At 36.8% G+C, this 10,064-nt stretch overlaps 1 long non-coding RNA gene across 1 annotated transcript; it reads right to left on the minus strand.

Moving 5' to 3' along the window:
• Window positions 1–519: 519 nt before the first annotated feature.
• LOC107775673 (uncharacterized) lies at window positions 520–7,098 on the minus strand. The gene is made up of 4 exons (XR_012695861.1): window positions 6,631–7,098; window positions 2,461–2,571; window positions 1,706–2,384; window positions 520–1,622 (listed from the first exon to the last, which is right to left on the minus strand). It is a non-coding gene; the product is annotated as an uncharacterized LOC107775673 (long non-coding RNA).
• Window positions 7,099–10,064: the final 2,966 nt, after the last annotated feature.

The following is a 10,064-nucleotide window of genomic DNA, read 5'->3' on the forward strand; positions in this document are numbered from 1 at the left end:
ATAGTGTTCTTTCCTATTAAGACAATGAAGAGCTATGGCATTCATCATAGTGTTCTTTCTCATGAGAACAACGGAGTCACTTCTCAAACCCTTCCTAATACATAGAGTTAGGGTAATGACTATGTACTGAAACGGGTTATAAGGAAAAACCTTGTGTGTATTATTTTTCTTTTGTAAAAATCTGTTATAAGAAAAACAATTACGAGAAAGCTATAGATGTAATCCAAATACATGTAAAGTATTATTCAAAAACTTGTCAAGGTTCATAAATATTAACTTGTCAAAGTTATTTCAAACAAAACATGTGTGTTCCTATTCCTTTCATCGTATTATAACACCATTATAAAGTTGAGACGTCTTCTTCATTAAGTGTCGAAAATATAAAAGGGCCCTCTTTTATAAAACTCATGTTATTAAGTCATGAGATTAATCATAGAGCATTTTCAAAGGATAAAAATGCAAGCTATTCTTTAAGTCCTTAAAAATAAAAGGCAAGAATAGAACGAATAGAAGTAATAAAAACTTATTAATATATTTAAAATCTAAAGACTAAGTATAAACTTAGTCATCAAAATTGTTTTATATAGATGCCCCATAATAAGAACTGGGGACTTTTCCTTCTAAAATACCCTTAAAACAAACTAAGGGTTTGATCATTATCTTCCAAAAAGAAAAAAAAAAGAAAAAACAAGTTAAGTTATAAAAACTGGTCACTGGGAGCCAGGAGCATCAGAAGTAACGGTGCCAACATCAGAAGGAGCAGCCACAAGCACGGTGTCAACTTGACTTGAAATAGCAGGCTCGATGAAGTGAGGAAGAGTCACGGAAGCTTCACCTTCAGGAGCTTGGTCCACGGTAGCTTCAACTTCAGGAACTTGAACCAAGGCTACATCAGTTTCGGGAGCTTCAGCCACGGGAACCTCAATTGCGGGAGATGGAAAGTCCAGTGGTTGTTGAGCCTTCTCAATAGTCTCCATGACTTTAGCCAATTCTGACTCTAATTAAAGTTCTCTTGGCTAGCCTCGGTTAAGGCATCACAGCGAGAGTTCAGAAAAGTCCAACTTACCTCAACAGCCATTTTATCCTCGAGAAGCTCTTAGTCTCTTTCCCAAACAACAATTTCACTTTTGAGTTCTTCATTTTCAGCCAAGGTGGAATTGAAGGAGATTTGAAGAGAGGCATTGGAACTTTCCAAAGCACGGATTTTATCAGTAGAGGCCCTCAAGTCCATTTGAGTTTGAGTCAAGCTCTGTGCAAGATCCTTCTCATAAACCTCCTTTTGACTCAGAAGTGCTTTCAACTCTTTAATCTCCTCATCTGCCTTAGATAACCGATCTGAGAAATAAGACTCAAGGCTTTCTTTGTCCTTCTCTGCTTGGGTTGAAGAAGCCTTGGCCACTGCCAATTCCAAAGTCAATGCACGCACCTGCTGCTCCAGGTTACTCCTACTCTCTTGCATATCTTCAATAGCAATTTGTGCACTATCAAATTGCCCTTTCCAATTAGCCGCTTCTAGTTGAGCTTCACGAGTCACTTTCTCGGCCTCAAGAATTGTTTTCTCAGAGTCACGAGCCACCTTCTCTAAAAGAGAAATTCTTCCCATCAACTCTGTACCAATGAGGCTGGCCTCAAAATAATAAAGAAAGAAAGTAAGAATCCAAGAGTAAAAAGAAAAAGAAAATTTTTAAATAAAGAAGGAAAATACCTTCAAAGTGGCATGAACAATGTCGTTCATCAAAGTCAAGCAGCTATGGCTATTCATCTTCTCTTTTTCAATTGAGTCAATCAAAGGCTCAAACCAAACGTCTGCCTGACCAGATTTTCTCAAAAGACTGTTGTTGGCGGGGACTTCAATAGTCATGCTCCTCATGGCAGTAGTTTTGCTCGTAGAACCAACTTCAGTATGATGAACAATAGGAGGGGGAATAATCAAAGGAGGAGCTGGAGAAGAGGTGAGTGCAGTAGAAGAAGGAACGGAAGTAACTAGGGCCGGTATAGAAGGAATCACAGGCACGGGTGATGAACAAGTCAATAAAGGTACTTCATCTAAAACAGGCCCGAGATCACCACTATCAAAACCACTAGAGAAAAGTTGGTCGGTGGATTCATGAGTATCTTGGGGGGTAACATCGTCATCAGAGACGAGATGAACAGGCTCGGCAGAAGAGGCACGGGGAGAGACTTCAGCCTCATCATCGAACATAACACATCTCCTAGCCCTTTTCCTCTTTATCAAAGAGTCATCTTCATCTTCCTCCTCGGAATCTTCTTCAGCAGTTTCCCTCTTCACCAATATGTCCTGAGCTTTCCTTAAAGTGAGTTGAGTTCCTATAGAGGTTCAAGAGGCTGCAACTGCTTCAGCAGAACGCATCGAATTTAAAATCCTGACAAAAAGAAGGATTAAAATTAAGGCAATAAATAGAAGATTTTACATACGAGAAAATATAAAAAAACTCTTACCATGAGTTTTTACTTTCCAATCGTACTGATTGGAGATAGATTTCCAAGACCTGGCCTCCATAGGCGCGGCCTTCAGTAATTTGTCTACCCAACCACAAAAGTTGGGAATTGCTACAAAAAGGAGAGGGAGAGAAAATTAAAAAAAAATCAAAATTGAAAGAAAAGGTACGAGAAGAATAAAAGACTTACGTGCAAAATTCCATTTCTCGGGAAAAGGAACATTTTTTTCACCCACTAAACCAATAGTGGGGGCAGCAACGAATCGAGCATACCAGCAACAATCCTTATCATCTTCGGGGCTTACTAAAACCCTTTTACTCCTAGTTACTAAGGTAAAAACACCGATGCAATAGAGCATGGGGGAGTAAAGATGAATTAGATGAAGAAAGTAAAATCAACACCCGCCTTGTTTGATAAATGTCTTAAGCAAGCCACAACTCTCCAAATGAGTGGGCCGATTTGTGCTAAACAAACTTGGAAAAAATGGCAAAAATCAAGAATTACTAGGTCAATGGCTGGTTTAAATCCTAGAGTAAAGGGATAAGTATAAACGAAAGAAAAACCAGTCATATAAGAAGTAATTCTTTGATTTGGATTAGGAACAACAATTGGGAAGTCATTATTCCAATGACAGTCGTTACAAACTATGGGGGTTAAAACCTCTGTAATCATGGTAGGGTAGGTACCAGCACGACTCAACTCAGAAACTTGTTTCTGAAGTGATTCTCTGTCATGGGTAAAAGATAAGTCGCTAGGAACTATCTCTTCTATCAAAGGTTCTTGTAAAGGTTAAGAAGTTTCTTTACCCTTAGAAGATATTTTCTGAGTAGAAGAACCAGCAGAAGAACTGCCGCCATGGGCAGATCCTAAACTACGGAGTCTACCACCCCTACCCCTTCTATGTCTAACAGGGGCATTGGGGAAGTTATCCAAGATAGGAACTCTTCTAGGATTAGGGTTTGAAGAAGACATGATGAAGAAGGACGAATTAAGGAAGAAGTGAACAGTATCGAGGAATAAAGTATTCAATAACACTTTATGAAGAAGAGGACAAGAGAAAAAGGTTATATTTATGTGAGAAAACGACCGTCAAAGGCAAGAAGTGTAATGATGGAAAGCCTATAATAAAGGTAACTAGCTCTTCGTGAATAGTGGAGCTGTAAAAGCCTTGAAAAAAGGCTGCAAAACTGCAGAACCGATGGGAGAATGACACGTGTATAGAGCATTTAATAGAAGAGACAAGTGAAGCGTCAATGTTGTCATAGCATTAATGATGACATAAATTCCCTTTTTAATGAAATCCACTTCCCAAATATTTAATTTAAAAATAAATGGAAAGTGAGGGGATTGTCTGTATTGGGAAAAATTGAGTTTGTATATTGGAGGTGACGTGTCATGACACGTGGATTAGTCAAATGGTCAAAGAGTTATAATTAGCCAAGAGGCACAAGCAATAACAGATACGAGAGAAGGCGATGAAAGAGGCATGGACAGTTATTCAAATAGTTCAGCGCCCGCACCTGTTTAAGTCATTTAAAGCTCAAAGATCAAGAAGAATCAAGGAAATGAATCTGACAACGCATGAGAGTCCAAATTTAGTATTTAACATACATTAAATACTGAGTACGTTAGAGAATTTATATTTAATATAAATGATTGAGTAACGTTTTTTTTATTGTTATTTATTACCCATAATTGCCTTATTAAGACAAAGGCAATATACATATCTCCAAAAAAACCATTATAAAAAGGAGAGAATGTTTTTGTAAGGACACATAACACAATTGAAATACACTCTGATTCACTTGTTTTTCTCCTGATTACATTCTGGTTATTCCAAATTATTCTCTTCTACATATTCTTTTGATTATCAGTAACCCGCGTTCTTCTAAATTCTAGCTTTGACTAAAATTCTATTTTTTGGTTAAACAGCCTTGGCTACTCTGGCGTCAATGTTATACCATCCGGATAGGCTTATGTTGACCCTATGCATATTCAAGTTCGTGATCAGCATGCCTTTTGTAATGTTGTTGAGGAGGAACTTGATGGTGAACCTTGGTTCCATGATATCCGGGAATACATCAAGATGGGGGTGTATCTGGTACAGGTCACGGGTGATCAAAAGAGAACGATTCGACGCTTGGCTAGTGGATTTTTCTTGAGCGGGGGAGTCTTATACAAGAGAACTCCAGATCTTGGATTGATGAGGTGCATAGATGCTAAACAAGTTTCAGCCATCATGGCCGAAGTTCATTCTGGAGTTTGCGGGCTGCATATGAGCGGATATATTTTGGCAAAGAAAATTCTTTGAGCATGGTATTATTGGCTCACCATGGAACGATATTGCATCAGCTTTGTATGCAAATGTCATCAATACCAGGTACACGGTAATCTGATTCATGCTCCGCCATCTGAGTTGCATACAATGTTCGCACCTTGGTCCTTTGTTGCTTGGGGCATGGATGTTATTGGACCAATTGAGCCAGCAGCATCGAACGAGCACAGGTTTATTCTAGTGGCCATCGATTACTTCACCAAGTAGGTCGAAGCTGTGACTTTCAAATCTGTGACCAAGAATGCAGTAGTGGATTTTGTGCATTCAAATCTCATTTGCCAGTTCGGAATCCCTAAGGTAATCATCATGGACAATGCGACTAATCTCAACAGTCATCTGATGAAAGAGGTATGCCAATAGTTCAAGATTATGCATCGAAATTCCACTCCCTATCACCTGTCACACCTCCTTTTTACACCCCGAGGGGGTATATAAGGGAGTTTTTCCAATTAAAGTGACATTATTCGAAATGATATTATTTTTATAACCAGAGTCGCCACTTGGGATGGTTCATTTGGTGTCCCAAGTCACCGGTTTATTTTTAAATCCCAAATCGAGGAAATTCGACTTTTATTTTATAATCTCCGAACCAGAAATTCTAGATAAGGAATTATGTTAACCCGGGAGAAGGTGTTAGGCATTCCCGGGTTCCGTGATTCTAGCACGATCGCTTAAACTATTAAAATTTGCCTATTATCCGATTTATTACATGTTTTAACCTATTGTGCGCTTTTAACTTTATAACCGCTTTTAATTATTTTAAAACCACTTTTTAGAAAAATTCAATGTTATTTAAAACACGCCTTGAACCCCGCTACATAAAATGCACCCACGGTTCGCAACATGTTCTATTTAACATTGTTGAGGAATTGAAATTGGGTTACATGAAATGTACACCCGGAATTTAAAAAAAATCATAACTACGTCACTGGAACCATACCCGTAGCTATGATTGAATTATTTAAAGGACTCGCCTAAAGCAACTATGAAGGTTCAAATTAATAAAAAGTTTTGTGAGGGCCATGGATAATTTAATTGATGGCACACCTCAAATTTTCTATATAAAAAAAAAGCTAACTAGTTTTGCGAGGGCCATGGGCTTAGGGGTTTTATTTGGCATGGCACGCCTCAATTTATTTCAAAGGATTTTATTATTCGAAGTTGTTATAATCGGGTTACATGAAATGAATCCCCGAATTTTGGAATTAGGTATCGTAACTATGTTACGGGAACCGTACCCATAATCACAATAGTTTATTAATCGCACCTAAAGCAACTAGCGTATTTGAATTTTTCCTAAGTGAAACAGATTTAAAAAAAAATCTTAATCTCTGTATATGCTTGGCTTCCTTTTTTTTTCATTTGGCTTTATTGTCCACCATATTTATATGCTTGTCTCCTGCCACTTCCTTCTACTACTATATGCATTCAGCTTATGGATTAGTTAGGAAGAGATATGATAGCTTTAATTACTGTATATTTGTAATAGGAGAGCTTGTTCCTTCCATAGTATTTGTGGCACGGTAAGATATTAGGCATAATGCCCTTTTATGCTCTTTGTGTTTCCGGTTAACTATTACTAATAAAAAGGAATATTCTCAGAAGTGCAACACAATCTCCACTCCAAAGCTAGTTATATTCACATTACAACAATACACGGAAAATTTTAAAAAAAAATAATTTTTAACAAACTCAAATATCATGGCATTTAGGTTAGAGCTATCTTGAACATGACATAAATATTTAGCTAGTCACAAAATAAGCATAAACTTGATTTAACATTTATTAAAATTAACAATAATGTATAAAGTCAAGAACAAGTTTGAGAGATGGACCTTAATTTGTTGAACAAAATTCCGAAATTCTAAAATCAAATGTTGGGCTCGAACTACGGAAAGCCAGAGACCTCAAATAGCACTTCGTCGACTCAATTCCTATCTCGAGACTTTAAACTCTGAAATTGTCATTCAAATCTGAGCAACCAAAAAAAAAACTTGAACCGAATGGAAGACTAATTGATTTTCAATTTTGGGTTGAGGAGGTAGGTGTTTGTATCTATATATGATGAGAAAAGCAAGAATCTGAAAATGGGTGTTGTAAAGTGATGGAAAAAGTTAAAATCTAGTTATGGAGAAAGAGTAAACTTCCAATCCGTTCCACTCTCTTTATTCTCTTTCTATTTCATTTTTTGTTGTTTTTCCCTGCCATGGTTTTTCTTGTCCCTTCTTCACTTTGGAATTTAGGAATCCAATGAAAGATTGCCTTAGTTCTTCACTTTTTCCAAATGCTGCTACCGTTTTTGTTTCCTTTTAGTCTTAGGTCCTTTTGTTTTTTGGAGTTAGCACTACTTTATAGGGGTAGGAATTAGGTTAGGTCAAATGGGGAATGGGTATGGGCTCAATGTTTTGGGCTTGAAGGGATTTGAGTCATAAATTTGGGCTAATTAACTTTGGGGTAGGAAGACTAAATCAAAATCTTTTTTTTTCCTCTTTCATTTTTTTTTTCTTTGATTTTAAAATCTAATAAAATCCTAAATTAATCCTAAATCGGTCTAATTTGTAAAAGTTAAAATTTTTTTATTTATTAAAACAACTAATTAACTTAAAAGTAAATAAAAACACTACTTTCTAAAGACTAAAAGCTAAATATGTAAAAATGATTATTTTGGGATTTTTTCTAATAAAATTAATTCCTACCTGCAAATTGGACTTAAAATGACATGAAATTAAAAAGTGGCATTTTTTATGATTTTTCTATGATTTTAAAATATTAAAATGCATGAAATGCAACTAAATAAAGAAAAACTTCTAAAATCTCTTAAAAATCATTTTTGGTTTATTTTTTAGGAGTTATTTTTATGTAGGGCAAAAATTAGGTGCTCACATCGCCCCAAGGCAAATGGAGCTATTGAGGCGGCCAACAAGAACATAAAGAAGATACTTCGAAAGATGGTGCAAGGTTCTAGGCAATGGCATGAAAAGTTACCTTTTGCTTTGCTGGGTTATCGCACTACTATTTGCACTTCAGTAGGTGCAACTCCTTATTTGTTGGTATATAGGACCGAAGCAGTTATACCCGCGGAACTCAAGATTCCATCCATTCGAATTGTTGCTAAAGCTAAAATTGACGATGATGAGTGGGTTAAAACCCGATTGGAGCAGTTAAGTCTGATTGATGAGAAAATACTGGCGGCAGTATGTCAAGGTCAATTGTATCAGAAGAGAATGACAAGAACATACAACAAGAAGGTGCGCCCCCGAAAATTTGAAGTGGTCAGTAAGTATTGAAACACATCCTTCCACATCAAGCTGAAGCTAAAGGCAAGTTCGTCCCAAACTGGCAGGGACCGTTCATTGTAACGAGAGCGTTGCCCAATGGTGCTTTGTATTTAACAGATATAGAAGGCAAATGCGTAGATATGGCTGTCAATTCTGATGTAGTCAAGAGATATTATGTATGATTTCTTTGGTTTGTCTTCAAATTGTATTGTTTGTATTTGGCGTGTTTCGAAGATTGGAATGACGAAAGCATTTTATTCAGCTATTAAACACTTTTATCCTTTGTTACCCATTTTGAGCCTTATTTATTTTCTTTCATACCCCTCTTTTGGAATCGAACGTTAGAGTTTAGGAATATAAAATAAAATAAAAAAAGAGAAAATGGAAAACTGAAAAAAAAAGTAAAGCAAAAGAAAGAAAAGAAAAAAGAAGAAAAGAAAAGTAACAAAAATGAAGAAACTCCTATGTCTTGAACTACGTTCGACCTGATTCCTTTTAAAGATACGTAGGTAACCTCACGATTCGGTCCCATCAAAATAAAAATCCAAAATTCCTCAGGCTCAAAGATATTGGGGCAGAAGTTGTGATTTTGCAAAAGACCTGATTCTAAAAGTTGTAATTTTGAACCCTATTATTTTTAATCCGGTATGCCGTCTTTTCTTTCTAACCCTACCCAAAAGCCCACACTCCACTCCAAAGAAATACCTTCTAATCAATCCTTGAGAAATGTCAAGTCAAACAAGATAGATGTATGGTTCGCATCATGGGCAACACTCCGTACTACACAAGGAAAAATGAATAAATGAGAAAGTTTTATTGGTGAAAACCCTCACGGATACCGTAAAGCGATGAAAAGCTAAGAGAAAACTAAAATGAGAGAGTCTTATTGGTGAAAATCCTCGCGGGCACCGTAAGGCGACAGTGCGTTGAGAGATAAACAAATGAGAGAGATTTGTTGGTGAAAACTCATCAGGGAACTACAAGTCAAGTGAGGCTCGTGACTTTGCAGAGAGATTGGATTATGGAAAATCCCGGTTTTCAAAGTATGAAGATGAGGCACAAAATGAAATATGACTAGGTGAATGGTCTGGGTTAATTAATCCGAAATGCATGTCATGATCATTGGAGCCAGCTGCTTTACTCAGATAAGTCTCTTTTCCATTCTTCCTCAAATAGTCATCTCTGTCTAAAATTTCCTCTGTCTTTGTTACTCGAAGTCACTTTGCTTCGTTTTCTTTTGGGTCTACTTCTCTAAGTCTTTTTCAATGTTAGCCTTGTTAAGCAAGCAAGAAAGGATTTCAAAGCTTATTACCAACTTTCAATTGCACAAAGTAAAGTGTGGACAAAGCATACCAAAAATAACATGATTCAGAATGAGAAATAAGGTGTTAGTGGGGAGTTCAAGTGGTTTCGTAAATTTTGAGGGAATATAGAGGTTCAAATTGGAATGACAGAAATGTAAAATAGCAGGATGAGTGTGAGACACTCGGTTCATTTAAGGTTCTACGGTTGAGGTTCAATCAGAAGTTCAAACAATTCTTTGCTAGTTCGAAAGCAGTCAATCGGAACAAAATCATGGTAGTGGAAAGGCCACCGCCTTCAACAGGAATGCCGCAAACTAACCGCCACATTTTAAAACTGATAAGATTTCTTTGATTAAAACAAGGGCAGGATTTCGTTTGTTCTACAGGAATCTTTATGAGAAAGCGTGCGCCAGATAGGTTCAACCTAAGTTATCAGGACCCTCCGGATAATGGAATTTAATTTAAAATTCTCAAGACCCTCCTGGATAATGGGATTTAGTTTCAAGTTTGTCAGGACCTTCCTGGTTATTGGGATTTAGTTTTAAGTTTTCAGGACCCTCCTAGATAATGGAATTTAGTTTTAAGTTTTTAGGACCCTCATAGATAATGAGATTTAGCGCAAGCTTTACCTTTAGGAAGTAGAATTTAGCTTTCAAGATTTCACTCTTAAGATGGGATTTAATTTTA

The sequence above is a fragment of the Nicotiana tabacum genome, chromosome 10, assembly GCF_000715075.1.
Source record: "Nicotiana tabacum cultivar K326 chromosome 10, ASM71507v2, whole genome shotgun sequence".
NCBI classification, from domain to species: Eukaryota; Viridiplantae; Streptophyta; class Magnoliopsida; order Solanales; family Solanaceae; genus Nicotiana; species Nicotiana tabacum.